The sequence below is a fragment of the Bombyx mandarina genome, chromosome 09 (assembly GCF_030267445.1).
Source record: "Bombyx mandarina strain Sakado chromosome 09, ASM3026744v2".
Lineage (NCBI taxonomy): Eukaryota > Metazoa > Arthropoda > Insecta > Lepidoptera > Bombycidae > Bombyx > Bombyx mandarina.
The window spans coordinates 1,927,950-1,947,857 of record NC_143216.1 but is presented as its reverse complement, the minus strand read 5'-3'; the positions used below and the strand labels follow the sequence as shown (position 1 = coordinate 1,947,857).

The window sequence follows — 19,908 nt, the reverse complement described above, 5'->3', positions numbered from 1 at the left end:
TCACTCTAATAAAAGTATTCAAAACAAAACGGGAAAACCAATTGAATCATTTATTTCAGCGAAGAAGCCATTATACGCTCCGCTTCAAGGATATGATGGACATACTTCAATGCTTTGTGCGCGTGTGTGTATGTGTGCGTGTTAGCGTGTGTGCGTGTGTGCCTGTGTGTGTGTGTGTATGTGTGTGTGTGTATACACATGCATCATACACACAAGGTATTAAGACATTTTTATTCTGTTCAGTTGTTATAATTTTTCTGTATGCACCTGCTTTGAATTGCAATCCAGATTGTTATATTAAATATTTAAACTTATAATTTCTATGGTTGTAATTTGTTTTTGCATCAATAAAGGAAAAAAAATGCTTAAAGACACAGGTATTATTGACTTCGAACTCATGTCTCATTGATATGGGTCATGATCTATGGTCACATTTTCCCCAACCTTATAGTTTGGATGCTAATCTAGTTAATGATTATGATTATGTAAAGAAGATTAACTTTATTAGGTTTTAAATTCTTATTAATTGAGAATTTGTAGTATTGGTACTGACAGCATGTTTTCTTATTATGGTTTGCTCTATAGTATTTTGTACAGTAAATTAAATAAAAAGAGCAGAAAGCTTAAATCGACGTCGCCAAAAACACGTCATTACGGATCCTCCCAATATATTAACGGTGCTTTTAGTTACTACAAGCACCGGTCACCGTTCTCGTCGAACTCCTCGCTTGCGACGAAGGGCTCGACGAGCGAATTAACCCACAGACACAGCGCACTGAGTATCTCGCCGGATCTTGTCAGTGGGTCGCGCTTCCAATCCGGTAGTAGATTCTGCGAAGCCCTTTTTTTTTTTTTTTTTAACGCTGGATCATCCATTTACGGATACCCGGTCCGGGGGGGTAACGAACCGGGTTATGTCGGACTCCGGCGCCTCCTGAGAGGAAGAGGGGGACGAAGAGGTCCTCCACCTCCCCGAATTCCTCGCAAGAGACTACGCCTTGAAAAAGGCGCGCGAAGCACTTGCCCCGCAGAACGACTACCGACTAAACCCCATCGAGCTCCACCACACCGGCTACACCAGACCTACGGTACCGCAGTGCGCGCCGATAGTCCGCCTTCGCCGGTACCCGTCCTGATGATAAGACGGGATTTCATCTCCGGGAAAATCCCGAAGGACGTCATTTCGGGAGATACACCGTGGGCGGCGTACAGGAGCCACCTTGCACCGCCCCACCACCGGACCGACAGTCGAGTACCGTGCGCCCCCGCACCCGCCACCTGATAGTCCCTACGGGGGCTGAGCGGGAGCTTCACGCCCGCGCCGGCCATCCCGCCTTCTACGCTGAGGTGCTGAAGAGGGATCCCACTCCCTTTCACGCTCTTCAGCCTCACGGGACGCCATTACCAGGTCAGAAAACCTGGCCATGGCCTCCCACGAGCCCTGATCCTCTAACATGCGGGCGACGACAGCCCGCAGGGAGAGGTTTCTCCCCAGCACCGCGACGAGATCTCGCCGCGAGTGCTCCCAACGCGGGCACGTTTCGAGCGCGTGCTGCGCGTCATCGTCCGGGTGCCCGCACTGGTGGCAGCCCGGATGTGGCTCTCTCCTGCAGACCTTCCACAGGTACCTCCCGAAACAGCCATATCCCGAGAGGACCTGCGCAAGGTGAAAGGAGAGTACGCCGTGACGCCGATCCGACCATGCCTCCAGCACGGGCACCAGGGCCTCGAGGGTGCGCCGGCGGAGCCATGCTCTTGCTAGGGCCAGTGTTAGTTACACTCCGGTTTGAGCCCCGTGAGCTCACTTACACACGTTAGGGTGAAGCTGAAATAGCCTCTCAAGGCTATCAGCATAGGTAGGAAAAAAAGTTTAAAGAATAATGTCTTTATTTTTTATTGGTTGGTATAATATAAAAAAGAACGACAAATTTGACATCGTGCGTCCTGATGACGTGAATATTGAATAAAAGGGTTTAATGATTTGAAATCAATAATACTTTATTAATTTAATGATTGCTTTAAGATAATTAACATCCGTTAAAATAAATTGTTTTCCGATTATTTCGTTACTGACCAATTAATTTGGACAAGCTTCTGCCATCGAAAACAATCCTTTTAAAAATTAAATTGTTTTATTAAATTAGTAGGCACTAGTTTTAGCTGAATTCGCTACAACTATGATCATCAGTTCATAGTCGTCAGAAACCAAATTAATTTTCAGTATGATCATACATTATACACAAACCTCTAATGTCTTTTGCTGTTGCCCAATATTGACCTTTAATGCTTGCCTCATCAGCTCGCTTCAAATATTTTATACAGTTTTGTAACACGTGCAACACAAATAAAAAAGCCTAGTTTCTGTAATATTGTCGATTATCGGAGTTATAATTTGACTGGCAAATTTTGGTAAAGGTTTACTGGTGGTGGTAAGACCTCTTGTAAGTCCGCATGGGTAGGTACCACCACTCTGCCTATTTCTGCCGTGCAGCAATGCGTAGTTACTTAGCGTAAAGCAGTAATGCGTTTCGGTTTGAAGGGTGGGGCAGCCGTTGTAATTAATAGGTTGGGGAAATAGTCTTTTCGCATTATAGTATATATTATGAACTTTTAATAAAATCTCTTTGGCTATACTATTTGTATCTGGCTGCTTTTGGTATCATTAAAAGTTTAAATTTTAAAGAGGATAATTCCAAATTCAAATTAGGAAAATGTGTGATTTTTATCACTGAAGTATGAAATCTAATAGGTCTATGATTTTTATTTATTTTTCGTACTGTTAATCTAATGAATAAATTCGATATATTTTAAAATTTTACTACAAAAAAGGTAAAAACGCAACGCAAGCCCCAAAAAAAATTTGCGATGTTTGTGGACCTAGTGCAGTGTCTGTAAGAGTAGCACTTTGGTTTAAGCGTTTTCAATCCGGAAAATTTGATGTCAAAGATGCACGTCGCTCTGGTCGCCCTATTACGGATAAAATGGATGCCATTTTTGAAAATGTAGAGCAAGATCGGCATATCAGTAGTTACGACGTAGCTGAAGAACTGGGAATTGACTACAAAACAGTTTTGGCGTATTTGAAAAAAAAATGGGTACTCAAAAAGCTCGATATTTGGGTACCTCACTGAAAGAAACCTAATGAACCGTGCACTCATTTGTGATTCTTTATTACGACGTAATGAAACCGAACCATTTTTGAAGAAGCTGATAACTGGTGATGAAATGTGGATCTCGTACGACAAGAACGTGCGAAAAAGGTCGTGGTCAAAGGCCGGTCAGACTTCACAGACTGTGGCGAATCCCGGGTTAACTCGCAACAAGGTGATGCTGTGTGTGTGGTGGGATTGGCATTATTCATTATGAGCTGTTACCACCAGACAGGATCATCAATTCTGAACTCTACTGCGAACAACTGATGAGATTAAAGCAAGAACTTGAGAGAAAGCGGCCGGAATTGATCAACAGAAGGGGTGTGGTTTTTCATCATGATAACGCTAGACCTCACACATCTTGAACCACAGCAAAAATTAAGAGAGCTTGGCTGGGAGGTGTTAATGCATCCGCCGTATAGTCCAGACCTTGCCCCTTCAGATTTTCACCTATTTCGGTCTCTTCAGAATTCTTAAGGCAGTGTCAGGTTAACATCACTGGAAGACTGCCAAAACCAATTGTCGCGGTATTTTGATCAGAAGCCCCAAAATTTCTATAGCATTCGGATCATGTCCCTACTTACAAGATGGCAAAAGTTATCGAACAAAATAGTACCTACATATTTTAGTTAAATGTAAATAAACTATACTAAAAAATGTTGTGAATTTTCTTAAAAAATGCGAAGAAACTTTTTCCCCAACCTATTATACTGAGATCTTAGAACTCATATCTCAAGGCAGGTGGCGGCACTTACGTTGTAGATGTCTATGGGCTCCGGTAATCAATTAACACCAGGTGGGCCGTGAGCTCGTCCCCGTGTCTAAGAAAAAAAAAATCGTATGCCTTAATGCGGTAAATAAGTAACAAATAAAACATTACGGTCTCTAGAGTAGCACTACCCTGTCTCCTTCTATAGGTAAAAAAAGCGGTAAAAGACAACTAAGCTTCAATGCAGTCAAACTCAATTAAATAAGTACTATTCATTAAAATTCAAAGACTAGACAGATCTTGATAAAACTTAAATGGAAACACATGGAAAGTACTACTAGCTTACCAAAAAAAAGATAATAATTCAAAATCGGTTCAACTTGAAAAAAGTTACCACACAAAAAAAATACAGTCAAATCAAGAACGTTCTTTTCTTTTGAAGTCGTTCAAAAAGAAAAACCTTATCTATATTTTAATACGTGAAGCAAAAACTTTGTACGATATTAGCGCGGACGGAGGAATATGAAATTTCGACAAAGAGTTCGCCGTGCAACCTAACCCATGAATCAGCTCGCTGAGTTTCTCGCCGGATCTTCTCAGCGGGTCGCGATTCCGATCCGGTAGTAGATTCATTCGCGAAGCAGTTACTGTTGTGCTGTTAGGTCTCCTTCGGAGGCGCTCGTGTAGCTGTTAGCAATTCCTACTCCTCCTGGCTGAGCCTTTGCTCGCCCACCTGTCCTTCCTGGTGAAACTGGAAAGGCCTCCGGGCCCCCAGTAATCCATCAATCATAAAAAAAAAAAAATCCTACGCTTATAGAGAATATAGAGACGAAGTGCAGAATGTTCATATTTTTGTAATAATTATAGATAAGTCAAAGATAAGAAAGAAGGCACGGCGTTGGCAATTTTGTCGATAGCTGTACATTGCTTCGACAAGTGATAAAGTTTTTCCGCTTAATTTTGTCGATAGTTTTACATTGCTTCGACAAGTGATATTTAAGTATTCGGCGGTGCGGAGCCGGAGACTATTTGCATATGGCTTTATCGTGTAGTTTTCCAAGACACGATTTCGCAATAAAAGCATTGAGCTACGTCTAGACTGCAGCGGCGTACACGCTGCGATTGCCTCACAGTTGGTACTTTATATAGATCATTTACCTAATATGTTATCTAACTTAGTAGGTCTGATGAATACATATCCTATATTCTAATTGAGTGGGTGCTTTAGACCTAAGATGAATTGAAGTTTAGTTGAAATGTTTCTACTGCACTATTTCTAGTTAATCAAAACAGTACTTATTTTAAAATTAGTCATTATACACCTATAATATTCCATAAATAATTTCTTCATAATAAAGTATTATATTATATGTTATTGTTTATGTTATATACATACTGATGTTATCTTTTTAGAAATTGCGTATAATTTAAGTAACTTCTCCATCAGTCATTTGATTTTTAATAAAAAAATTTAAAGCAAATTCTTTCAGTGTACATCTAAACCCAGCTTTATAAACCCATATACGAAACAAATGTGCCGCGTTAATAATTACACCATAATACTAAACGTACAAGACATGAAATGGTCCAAGTCGTACGAAACCTCTTTTATAATTAGAGCTTTAGAATGAATTTCCTTGTCAGTATAATCGGCGATTTAACGTGTCTAGCTTGAAAATAATCGCAATTAGTAATCGTAATTTATATTTATACCACAACGTACTAGTGTAGGTACTGTCTGTTTCTCGTGGCAAAAATAGGGCTGTGCATTCTGGTTTGAACCGTTGATCAGTATACAATACAATTGGAACAAGGGCTCAAGGTGGGTGGCGGTATTCACTTGATGATGTGTGTATGAGCTTCGGTCGTAATAGTAGGTAGGCCGTAAGACCGTGGTTAACCGTGGGATCCCTCCTATCCTATATGGGGATACCCCAACTCGAGCTGCGTTTGGGGCGGGGATCGGACGTCGGATGTGACTGATGGATGGGTGTAAGCAGTAGTCGTCTTAGTGTCCAACATAACCTAATCCTCATCGGTGGAGTATCCGTAAATTTGATTCCCCAACGCAATGAAAAGGCCGTCAGATCGTCTGCCGATTTAGAACATCAAAAGCTAAGAACCCATTTTCCACAACACTTATTGATGCAATACCAATTAGGACATCGCTCGGAACGGGCCCCTCCGGCGGGAACCACATGTAACTAATATTTAAATTGACACCGGACTCCACTAGAGTCGCAACGAAAGGTCCAGTCAGCGTTTACCGAAACCGAATCAAAGATGAAATTTCGTCGCAGATTATCACTACATACTATATAACAAAGTCGCTTTCTCTATCCCTATATCCCTATGTATGCTTAAATCTTTAAAACTACGCAACGGATTTTGATTCGGTTTTTTTTAATAGATAGAGCGATTGAAGAGGAAGGTTTATATGTATAATAACATCCATTAAATAGTGGAGAAATCAATAATAAATTACAGTTTCCGAAGCGAAGCGAGGGTGGGTCGCTAGTTTTTATTAAATAATTTTCATCAATGGATCTTATTTAATTTTCAACCTACTTTCTTCTTACCTATGCTGATAGCCTTGAGAGGTTATATCAGCGTTACCCTAACCTATAGGTGAGCTCTCGGGGCTCAAACCGGAGGTGTTGCTAACACTAGCCCTAGCAAGGGCAGTGCTTTGCAGAATCTACTACCGAATCGGAAACGCGACCCACTGAGAAGATCCGGCGAGTAGTAGGAGTGCCTAATGGTATAGAGTTACTCATGAAATCTTCGAATCACACAAACAGTTGAACGATGAGCTTTCACGTGGGAACTCTTACAGCTTATAGTTCAGAGCCTTTTCATGTGATCAACATTATAGAGATAGGAGTGATTGGCGTGCAAATACTTTAACGTAAACGAAATATATACTTTACTGTAGCACTTTTACGGTTTAATCTCGTGTATTTATTGTCATTAAATTATTTCCGACATTACGAATGCTTTACAGATTTCCTGATCACGGGGACGTCCGTCAGTAATAGTGATTTTAATTATGTCTACAGCTGGCTAAAAGCAAAGAAAAAACGGAAAATTTTACGAATGAAAATAAATATTCACCGTTTTCAGAATCCTCAGTGTAAGTGCGAAGGCAGTGGGATCTTCGTGTTCTTCCAAAATATCATATCTAGCTCATAACTAGAGTTAATTTTACTAAATTACATGTAATAGAAAAATAAAATAAAAAAACACTATAGGTTTTAGTTTCATTTTAAATGTACCCTGTAAATATTCGTCAGTACCTAAATTAAGTATTAGTTTGCGAATGTCGTAATCAGGAAATTCCAGGGTGTTAGTGTTGCCATGTACGAATAATAGCAAAAGAGCGAATGTCGTGACGGCGAATACGCATTTTACGTAGTTTTTACAGCGCTATTAACTTTTACTTTCATACTGTGAGCAAGGTTAATGCGCTTCCTAAAATGTGTCGTCGGCCTTCTGAATCCAACGTCGTGTGGAATTAACGAATCTATGAATCGATTTCCTCAAAAATTTGCTTCCCTTTGTGTGAAAATCCGTAGCGTAGTTTTGAATTTAAAATTCAAAATTGGAGGATGTTACGTTCAACGCACCATTTCTGAAATTAAGAATAACTATATAAAAATTAGACCTAAATAAAATTTAGTTTTTAGACCATTATTTGTTGCTAAACGTCCCCAAACCAAAATTTTATTATGTTTCGTGGATACCGAAAACATATTATCTATTTTTTTTCAATCAGAAAATGCGTCGCATTTAATAACTTTCCTTGGATAATTTGTGTTGACTTGATGGCAGTATGCAAGAGATGGCTGTTAGCGATAAAACCTACTGTATCATATCATATCTATTGTATCATACTTTTTATAATTGTAGGCAGTCCTATTGTATTTAATAAATAAATCAATAAAACTATAATGGTACGCAAAAAACCCAAAATGCCTTTGATAAAGATAGTGACTCCAACCAACAATACAATCTATTATAACGATGGTCAATTTTTTGGGACCGGGGGCAGAACCATTTATGCCCGCGCCGAGGGAATGAGGGTTAGTGGGACTTTCTCGGAATAGGAGCTCTCTACTTCACTTTTCACCCAAGTGTCCAAGCCTGGAAGAACCTAGCGGTAAGATGTGAGTCGCGATCAATTTCTTAGCGAGACGCGCCAAAAGGTATAGTCACCTGACTACTAGATTTACGAAGATCTACCTGGGAATACCTGATAGGCGGTATTATAGTTCATGTATATTATAAATGCCCATAGACATTACAGTGGTGCCGTTGCCGTGGTAATAGCCTAAATCTCAATTGTATGGTGAAACCACTATCCCGACCTTCAAACCAAACGCATTATTACTCAGCGACAAAATTGAACAGTGTAGGTTTACCTATCCGCGCGGGCTCACGATATATCTCACCACCAGTAGTAATGTTGAGTAGGCACTAATATCCCGCTCAGCAACAGGTTCTTCTAAAGTTTCCAGACATAATACATACATAATCTTGAAGCATAATGTATTTGTTGTTGTATGTTTACTGGTATCACTGAAACTTTATCTTTACCTGTCACTTGTCACATCTCTATCTGTCACTTATTATTCATAAGTGTGAAGTTTTCTAGTCTATTTGACAGAGAACAAGATAAAAGTAGAATCTCATTAAATACACAAAGTGACTGACTAATCCAAAATTACTTATTACTTGAATAACTCTCATTAGTCTCATTTTCGTATTCATCGTCAGTGTTTTTATTGTCCATTTTGTTACTGTGTGCAAAATATGGCACTTTCGAATGCCTATACATTACGTTTATTTTTTTTTAATTGAGGATGGATAGTTAACCACATGAGAACAGCCACAGATGTCATGAACAAAATTTATATTTAGTGAATTAAAAAAAACGTAAGGAAACTATTTAATTTTTGTTAAAAAAGTAAAAGTAAGATAAAAAATTATTTCGGATCTATACTAATATTATAAAGAGGAAAGATTTGTTTGTTTGTTTGTTTCGAATAGGCTCCGAAACTACTGGACCGATTTGAAAAATTATTTTTCCATTAGAAGCCGACATTGTCCCTGATGAACATAGGCTACTTTTTTTTATTTATTTTTTATTTATTTTTTTGGTTTCATGTGTGTTTTAATGTTTCCGAAGCGAAGCGAGGGCGGGTCGCTAGTTACGAATAAAATATGATATTTGTCATAGGTCGACAGTTTACCAGTGTAACTGTCCGTAATAATATCAAAGCCAAGGATATCGGGTGCGAATCAACCAGACGAGTAATCCAGAGGGACTTTTCATTATCACCCTTTGAATATTTATAACGCCGCCATTTTCTCTCCTCTTAACTGTATTTAGCGGTTGTATTAAAGCTTATATATCTAAAATCAATCTTCGTTGTGTATTTAGAGTACCAATATCGGTTCATTACTGTTATCCTACGAGATGATATCAAAATCTTTTTTTATGTTCTAAGTACTACGAGGACCCCGATCTATGATTTTCTCCAGTGTAACGCGTGTTGGAAATACCCAAGAAAAATTACGTCCATTTACGCCGTTACAAAATACTTTTAGCAAGCTGATTGATGCTGATGACCAGAGATCGAACCAGTGGTGTGCTTAGTGCGAGTTTCTTGACATTCTCGATAGCGTAAAAGTTAAGCCAATTTTGTATGCAATTTGAACAGCGCCCCTAGCGGCAAACGTACGCAAACGATCCCAAATATGAGCTAACTTTTACGCTATCGAGAACGTTAAAAAACTCGCACTAAGCACACAGAACCCCCTTCTAAAGCAACATTTACTAAACATAACAGTTTTCTACAAAAACCGATTTAATTTGAATTTAAGAAAGGCTGTCTGGTTACGTTCTCGACGTTGTGTCATTAGTAAGTGGCAAAGTCGTTTAGTTCACAGTTTGAGCTTTTAGAGGTCGACCGGCGTCGTCGGATCCACTCGACGCCGTTTGACCTTTCGCATCCTGGTCGCAACAGGAATATTTCGCGCTAAGCCGTATCCGCCGAGATCACAGGACCGCTCCCGAAACCGTTGCAACAATTAAACGAGAGCGGCGCGTACGGTAATCGAGTAACACGATTACGAAACTATAAAATATTATATGGAGTTAAGTTACGTTACGTGTGTAGGTATTTTGAGTAGCGAATTGGCCGTTCGCCGGCGTCAAGTGAAGCAGGCGCCAGTGCCGCGCCGACCGCCGTGTGATTCGAACGTTGTCAGCGTCGCATCCGGACGCCGCCCGCGACTCGCGCTACCCTGTGTACCTGTGTCCTGTGTTATACCCCTAAAAAGTACGTAAACAAATCCCTTTATCAATCAAGTCGTGAAAGTGCGCAGTGATATCGGAGCGGCATCAACGCGTGCGTACACATTGCATGTTTTTACGAGTGATAGTTAGAATCTGTTGTATTCTACAGGTGCCTGCTCGTTCTTTATTAATTGAAAAGTGATTGTAAGGCGGTCACGGCCGAGGCACACATGTCCGGCCCAGTTTTCACGATCGTCGAATAGGTTTGATTACTCGAATTGGTTTTCTTTGTTTACGACAGAGGTCCCGGGGAACGCAGTGGAACTTGTTGAATTCCTTGATTTCGAATTAGATTATTCTGGCTTCTTTTCGGTTGAAGGATATTTTACTGATGTTTTTATCCGTTAGTTTAGTGTGCAGACGATAATTTTTTACGATATACCTACGTATCTTCAAGTTTGAAATTGCTTAATTTTCGCCGTGAACTAACCACGAGTGGATACGAACAACACGTATGTATGTACCAAGATGATGTGCGATCGTAGTACAACAAAAAATATTAACTCTAAAAATCACCATAGGGACTCTTGAAGCCGCAAAATTTACGCAACAGGCTCGAATTGTAATTTGCAACAGCGTAATTTAGAACTTTTCGCATGAATAATGTTGATGAAATTGTAATTTAAAATTACAACTACCTACCTGAAATGGGATGTTCTGAATGATATAATTCTAACAAACTTTAGTGACCGAAGAAACCATCTTAATTAAGTTCTGATTGTGAGCATTGTGTCAATTAAGAACGCAGAGTTGTTGATGGCGTCACCTTTTAATCTAACTAACATTCGTATTTATCTTCCGATGACATTTAATACTGAAGATAATACGTAATCCTGTTACCAGAACGTGACTACATGAGTTAATCTCCTTTGTATTCCAAGAGGTTTCTGAGTTATTGGTTCGTTCGTTGCCACACAGAACGTCTGACCCAACTATGAATTGTCTGCGAATCCAATTACATTATACATACATACCTAATTACTATGTATACAGTTTCAATATTTCATCCGTGGTATCAGTTAACAATCAATAGGTACTAAAAAAAAATAGTTTATTTCGTTATTCGATTGCCTATTAATCTTTATGTCAATTCGTCATTTCTTCAACACAATTATCGTTGTGTAGGTAATTGCTTAGTCAATTGATTTAAAATATGTTTGTCGTTTTTTGTCGAACCAGCTAAAACTTAGTTTTGTTTTGTAATTATATCATTTGATTAAAAATAAAAGCACCATTAATTACAAAGATAAATTTTAATGTCACGAAATGTGGTTTAAACCAAATAACCTTTCACCTCTTGATATTTTTAATCAATTTAAGTTTTTTTTCAACCACCTTATTATTTTATATAGCTCAGTTTTTGCCTTTATTTTATATTGCTTGTAAAAGGAAGGAATAATAACATATTGTCATCGTTATAAATTTATAAACGCACAGAATGAAATAAAAATATTGAAATACGGTTTTATAGTTGTAACATTTAATGAAGACCTTTTATCTAAAATATGAAACAAACAGTAAATATACCTCTTTGTGCTCCATTAATTCCTGCATTTATTGACCATAATTAAACTTTGCACAGTTGTTGGCACTGAGGGTATTTTCAGGGAAGGTACTTTCTTTGTGACACTATCAACTTGTTAATGGTAATGTTTGAGTTGTTTTGACAAATCAAATTATATTAGCGATAGTGACGATTTTTTTTTGGGATTAGGAAATCGTCGCTCTTTCATTTACGCGTTTGGCGTACTAGCGAAGTTAATCTAAAACCTCCTGCCTCGCATAACAAGCCGTGTCCGAGTCTCAGATGAGGCAAGTGCCCATTTGAGACAGACTTGGAGCAAAGCGACGCGCTTGCCCCTACTAACCGCCGTACTACCGGTTCTAGCCTCTCCATCGGTATACCCGAATCCTGGGGTACTTCGACGGACCAGGTGGTTAAGACAGTCATTTGTCACCCGATTTCTCTTCCGCAAGACGTGTACAGACCAGCTTAGACGCTGTCTTCTTGTGTCTCCTTTACTGGTTCTGTAGGCAGCGGCTTGGCTCTGCCTCTGGTATTGCCGACGTCCATGAGCGACGGTTACCACTAACCATCAGGTGGGCTGTATGCTCGTCTGGAGGACACTCGAAAGACTTCGGAGCCAAATCCCTATACTATAGCGTGGCTTGATGGCGATGGGTTAGTGCGGAGGAGAAGAATGCTCTCTCGCTTCTCGCTTTCCAGTTGTACAATATAATGGTGTACTCACAGAAGTCGAGCATCGCCAGACTCAACTCATCGCGCTTATCTTCGACAAGTCGGTACTTATCTCTGCGACGAGGACACGGCTCTACGACACCTATGCGGTATAAACTCACACACACTCCGTCACACACGCTCCGCCGCAACCAAGTTCCAGTGATATCACTCTGCCGTCAACTCAGCTCCGACCCGGTGCTAGTAAATCCTGAAGTACCCGTGTTCGATCAGCACCTGTACCAGTCAGGTCAGCCAGCTTCCCAGACTGTGCGGTTCGCTGAGATACGGGTGTACACTAAATAGTTACATACCCTTCAAACCGTAACGAATTACTGCTTCACGGCAGAAATAGGTACGGTGGTGATACCTACCTACCCGTGCGGACTCACAAGAGGTCCTACCACCAGTAAGACGTATGTACCTACCCGTGCGGACTCACAAGAGGTCCTACCACCAGTAAGACGTATGTAGAATTGAGATCGTAATGAATGAATAAAACCTTATACACTGAAAAAAAAAAAGTTTGGTATACAATACAAAATGTCTACAGGTACTCTAAAACTACAGATAGGAAAATATCAAACTGGCTCACAAATCGTGGGAACCTACGTCACAATGAGTGTTTCTTTCACCACGGTAATGTTTTCATTACACGACACTCGTCTATTATTCTTGATCTCCTCCTATATTATTAATTGTACACGACTTCCTTTGAAATCGCTGTTCTAGTCATTACTAAGCGAACCGTCAATTTCATATAATTGTAATTGATGCATAATCTTTGAAACAGCTTCTCTGTTTCCATTCTTGAGTTATTTCTGAAGTTATACTAGCGTTATTTTCTTGTTTGCCTCCGCTAACAGTAAACAAGACGGATTGAAGTACACTAATGATCATGCCTCATTGATAAACACCTAATTTACCGGCTATTGATACTAATCAAACTGTGAACAATATATGACGAAGAAATTTAAGAAGTTATACCATTATGTTATTACGTTTTCTCTGAGCAAATGTTTATATTGAAGTGCCTTAGGCTGCAAATAATGAATATACACGAAAAAATGAGATTAAACTTTCGGTTTTTACGTTGTTAGTTGTCGATTTGATTTATTATATTGAGTCCTATTCGTGGCCGGAGCTTGATTAGCTTTGTTCGAAATGTCTGGTCTTGTGTGTTTCTGATGCTCATAACACAGGAGAAAAATGCTTACTTGGTGCCGTCCTATGTTGAATGGATTTTTAAGTATCCATATAGTATATTTTGTTTATAATTAGTCGTGTTTTTGGAACAAAGTTCCTTATGGGATGATGCGGGGTACCCTGACCGGGAAAAAACGTCCGTAACGTAAGATTTTATGTTTGTTACCTCATAACTTTTGACTAGGTGAATCTATTTTGATGATTCGTTTTTTATTAGAAAGCTGACGCTTCCCGCGTGGTCTCATTTTAATTTAGTCCAGTTCTGATAATGTTATCCATGAGAAAACCACTTAAGCCCTAAATTTGCATTAAGTGCGTGCGCGACAAATAGATAAATAACTCAATAACTCAATATCACGCCAACCGATTTCGATGATTATTGTTTTTAGTGTATATTCATTTGTTTTGGAATATTTTTTCTTTTTAAATTTAAAAATCATAATAAAAAATGTATACCCGAATAATTATTTCCTTTATACCTCAAATAGAACTTAAAATTAATATTTTTATAATAAGGAACTTCGTTCCTATCCGGTGTCCCACGACACCACACATCTTTTTGTACTAGCTTTGATGGACAGAAGAGTTTGTGGTTTATCTAATTCTCATTTGAGATATCGTACCTTTTCGGCGGTTAATCATATCAGCTTCGTGGCAGAAATAGCTAGGATGGTGGTAACAACCCGCGCTGTCTCAGTCTTACCACCTGTGGGAGCTACATGAAGAACTAGACTGAAAATAATGCGATTGTCGAATGTTCGGTATCGTTATTGTCACGAGACAAAAACAATTACAATCAAACCTCAGATGTGCTTTGACAAAAATATTGTATCTGATTGGGATTCAATCTCAGTCTTCTTACTCGTCCGGTCAATTTTAATTCATATTTATAGCGACATAAAGTTCAATTCAATGCATTTGTGCGATAAGGTCTTAACATATTATTATGTATATCAGTTCTTGGTAAAGATGGCAACGTATAGAAGCATGGAAGCAAGTGATATGAAATGGAATGGCAGTTTTTTGGGTCCTACCTATGCTGATAGCCTTGAGAGGCTATATCAGCGTTACACTAGCGTGTAGGTGAGCTCTCGGGGCTCAAACCAGGAGGTGTTGCTAACACTGGCCCTAACAAGAGCAGCGCTTCGCAGAATCTACCACCGGATCGGAAACGCGACCCACTGAGAATATCCGGCGAAAAACTCAGCGGGCTAACTAACCTTGGCTAGTTCGCGATCCCTTAGGCCTAGCCAAAACTGCTTCCGATTGCAGATAAAAAAAAAAAAAAGATGTGTGGTATCGTGGGACACCGGATAGGAACGAAGTTCCTTATTATAAAAATATTAATTTTAAGTTCTATTCGAGGTATAAAGAAAATAATTATTCGAGTATGCATTTTTTATTATGATTTTTTAATTGATAAAAATAAAATAAAAAATACTTTACAAAGTTATCAACTTTATTTTATTCACAATGATTAATAAAAAATATATAATAATAATATAATGTAATATAGAAAGAAACAGCTATTTAAGTATATAAATAATAATAATTAAGCCTAATTATGTTCTATCATAGAAATTCGTCATCACGTAGACTATACATTAAACACTGTATAGCCATCATACTAAGACTATATATAAATAATAAAAATCTTACGTTACGGACGTTTTTTCCCGGTTAGGGTACCCCTCCGCATCGTCCCATAAGGAACTTCGTTCCAAAACTTGTTTCGTTAAAAATATATCTCGAAGTAAATGTTTAGTTAAACAGTGGCGAGTAACAGAATACTATTCAATTCTCGGATCCCGTTAGAAACCCGATAAGCTTGCTTGGCGCCGTGTGCTGCGAACAGGACTTGTGGAACCAAACTGGTACTGACATTGGACACCGAGTTAATGCACTCGCTCCATGCTCGAAGACCACAACACGAAATATTACGTGTTGATGTATACTACAATATGATACCTTGCGTTTTTGTAAGGTTTCCTTTTTTTTTCCTACCTAAGCTGAGAGCCTTAAGAGGCTATTTCAGCGTAACCTTAACTAGTAGGTGAGCTCACGGGGCTCAAACCTGACGACGTTGCTAACACGAACCCTAGCAAGAGCCGTGCTTCCCAGAATCTACCACCGGATCGGAAACGCGACCCACTGAGAAGATCCGGCGAGAAACTCAGTGGGCTTGTGTCTGAGGGTTAATTTACTCGCCGAACCCGTCGCTTGCATTATTATTTATAAGAAAATCTTATAAAGAATAATGAAATTTTCTAAATTACCTGGTACCTTATATTTACTGGTGGTAGGATGTCTTGTGACTCCGCGCGGATAGGTACCACCGCCCTGCCAATTTCTGCCGCGAAGCAGTAATGCGTTTCGGCTTGAAGGATGGGGCAGCCGTTGTACTGTAAAAGTAAGACCTTAATGCTTATATCTCAAGGGGTAGCCAGCGGCTTGGTTCTGTCCCTGACATTGCTGAAGTCCATGGGCCACGGTGACCGCTCACCATCAGGTGGGCAGTACGCTCGTCTGCCTACTAGGTTATATAGGGTAAATAGTTGGGTGGCGGCATTTTGGTTGTAGATGTCTATGGGCTCTTAATAAAGCTGCTTGCTTAAAAAAGTACTCTCATCATGAAGGCTGAGTTATCTAAAAGCTATATTAGAAGTGCAGGTTTCATATACTCACTAATAAACCCTTCTGGATCTACCCCACTAAACTAATTACAATATCGGGACGCCTACCCTCGCTGTAAACTCGAAACAAAACTGTCCTTTAATTTGTTCCCTTAGCCCCTTACATAATTTTATTAATTACTCTCATAAATTTAATTCTGAAGGCCTACCGTCAACTTTCTTATTCCCGTCACAAAACAAGGGTCCAGAGATCAAGTGATGATTGATATCTTTGAGATGTGACCTGTTTAATGAAATGTTATGCAGAATATCAAACGTGGACCAAAAGTTCTTAGCCTAAAATATTAAGTACAGTACTCGCCGGCAAAGTTGACGGTTATAAACTATGTACACAGTTGCACAAATCGGAACGCATTAATAAAAACATGAATCAATCTATGCGACCACTTAGTTATCTGTATATGAATACGCGAAGCAAAAACTTTGTACTTATGAAATTTCCCACACTTATGAAGAATATATACAGAAAGAGTGGTGAATGTTAATATCTTCTTTTTAATTATGCATAAAAAACAAACATGTATGTGTCACACAAATCCATATACTATTGGTTTATTGTCAAACTTTTGTTATTGTTTATAATCTGTGGTCAAAGAATAGATTAATATTGCATTTCAAATTTAAATGTGAGTGCTTTTCGTTTGACAGATTGATTCTTGTCAGTGAAATTAGTGACATAGTGCAAAATCAAGTGACAGTGCAAGATCCCTCCCGCCGCCTGAGTGATATGTTAAAAAATAGATCCTATTACGTGCCTCTATATAAATTCATCAAAAATACATTGGGGAAATTATAATAAACCGAATAAAAATACTTAAGACTTGGCCTAAAGGTCTAGATACCAGGCCATAAACACCACAAAAAAAAAAAAAGGTTAATATTGTTTGTCTTTAATATTATTTGTCTATAGTGCAGTTTTGGCGAAATCTGTGATTATAGAAGAAAATACATAGTCTTTGACAATAGAACCATAATAATGTACAAACTTATAATTTCAGTTAATTATAGTCGAACTTCGACTACTGTAGTACCACTAGTTATGTATAAATCTGTGCATTGAAGTCTGCAGCCAAACGATTCGTGTGTGAAGTTCGCGATTTTATTGCGGTTGGCTTATAGTAAAGGCTGTTCCATTATAACTGGTAAATTCAACGACAGCTATAGACGTCCCGCTGTCTCGGAGTCTGATCGTAGCGACACCTAATGGACCCGCCATTTGTCCAAACTCTTCAGCAACTTTTTTCAAAAAATTAGAAAAGAATTAAAATTGTTCCGAAACACAGCAACATCTATACTAATATTATCTATACTAATATTATAAAGAGGAAAGATTTGTTTGTTTGTTTGTTTCGAATAGGCTCCGAAACTACTGGACCGATTTGAAAAATTCTTTTTCCATTAGAAGCCGACATTGTCCCTGATGAACATAGGCTACTTTTTTTATTTTTTTTTATTTTTATTTTTTTGGATCATGTGTGTTTTAATGTTTCCGAAGCGAAGCGAGGGCGGGTCGCTAGTCTGATAATAAATGTTCTGATGTTCTGCGAATTGCCATGAACATTTTTGGATTGTGGCAAAAACTTTAACCTATGCACGTATTTTTTTGTTATGAAAGCAATAAGCCAACAAAAAAATGTCAAAAATTTAAGTCATTAAAAAACCGACCCCCATTTTTCATTTCTGTGGTTTTTCCAAAAATCTTCTTATTAGAAGATCTCTTTTCTTAACTGATATAATGGACATGTGTAAATTACGTTACCAAAACATACTAAGTTTTTGGGGTTCTGTCTATTTTTTTGACATTACGTCAAAACTCCCAGAGCGATTTCAAGCACAATTTTCATTTTAAAACACACACTTAGTCTGAAACTGGAACCGGCTTTGTTCCAAAGTCAATATTAGGATAACATTTTAATTGTAATTGGCTGAATAACCTGAAACCTTGTGTTATGTAACTATAGGAAAACTCAAAAGGTATAACAACATGAATTTCGCCCGAATTCTGAGAGATATAGTTATAATCGAATATTCAATCGTAATGTACGGCTGCCCGTTCAAACTGGAATGCATGATTGGTACACCGCAGAAATTCGGAGGAACTTATTGTGGTATTTATGAGTTTATTTTTTTTATTTTTTTTATTGCTTAGATGTGTGGACGAGCTCACAGCCCACCTGATGTTAAGTGGTTACTGGAGCCCATGGATATCTACAACGTAAATGCGCCACCCAACTTGAGATATAAGTTCTAAGATCTCAGTATCGTTACAACGACTGCCCCACCCTTCAAACCGAAACGCATTACTGCTTCACGGCAGAAATAGACAGGGCGGTGGTACCTACCAGCGCGGACTCACAAGAGGTCCTACCACCAGTAAAAAAAGAGCCTACATCCAGAGTTAAAAAAATGCTAGACTATTGAATAATTAACTAGTATTTACCTGGTAATGATCGTACTATTTAGACCATAATACTTATACATCGCTCAAATTCCTCAAAAGAAAAAAAAACTTTTTTTTTATATTTACTAGTGGTCGCGTAGTAGTCGAAATTCGACTATAATTAATTGGAATTGTAAGTTTGTACACTATTATGATTGTATTTTATACTTCTATAATTACAAATTTCGCCAAGACTACACTATCAAAATTTTAACAAAGACAAACAATATTTATTCTCAATTTGACAACAGACGTCAAGAACAAAAGTTTGACAATAAATAGTATGCATGCGTGTGTGCGTCAAATACATGGTATGTAGTGTGTGTAATGTTTTCTTTATTGATTTAATGTATCTTTTATGCATTATTTTAAAAAAATATTAGCATTGTGCACTTCTTCTCTTTATTCTCTATAAGTGTGGAAAATTTCATACTCCTCCGTCCGCGCAATTTTCGTGAAAAGGGATACAAAGTTTTTGCTTCACGTATTAATATATAGATATTGTTAAACGTTATTCCTTCATCGTCCAAGTCTATTGTCGTTTGCGTGTCAACTAGGTGATTACCTATAATATATGTAGGCGAGTATAATAACTGCATTAATAAATAGCATAATAACTGGGAAATGGGAATAAATCATTCCCTGTGTTATGGGTACCAGAAACTGACATACACACTTATATACGTTTAAATATATACATATATAGATAACTAGCTGTGCTCGTCCACTTCGCTGAGCATTTAAAATTAACATTATTATTTCTCAACCCCTCGAAGTTTCTCATCATTAACGCCTCCGCAACTAGTGTAGGGAGTCCAACACTCATATAAAGCCTATCCCATTAAGTACATGTATTTTCTACATGCATACCAAGTTTCAAGTCAATCGGATGCATAGTTCAGTAGCTATAACGGAACATCCGTATAAACCACTGTAGATTTATATATTAGTATAGATTAACATCAAGACAAAGAGCAAACAAACCTGTTCATCACAATGCTTACCCGATGTGGGAATCGAAACCTCGACCCTCGCCACAACAGTCTGGGCCGCTAACTACGCACCACCGAGTTAGGCAATATTATTATAATAGTAGTACATATTTTAA

General features: G+C 38.5%; 1 protein-coding gene across 4 annotated transcripts in view; it reads left to right on the top strand.

Annotated features, from left to right (window-relative positions):
- The first annotated feature begins 10,053 nt into the window (after positions 1–10,053).
- The window catches only part of LOC114247428 (terminal nucleotidyltransferase 5C), a 250,652-nt gene continuing 240,797 nt past the window's right edge, over positions 10,054–19,908 (top strand). Inside the window, exon 1 of one of the 4 annotated variants that reach the window (XM_089729664.1) lies at positions 10,054–10,205. The gene's annotated coding sequence lies outside the window, so the exon portion shown is untranslated. Of the gene's footprint in view, positions 10,426–19,908 lie in introns of all 4 variants that reach the window. The other 3 variants (XM_089729665.1, XM_089729667.1, XM_089729666.1) reach the window with 3 other exon arrangements.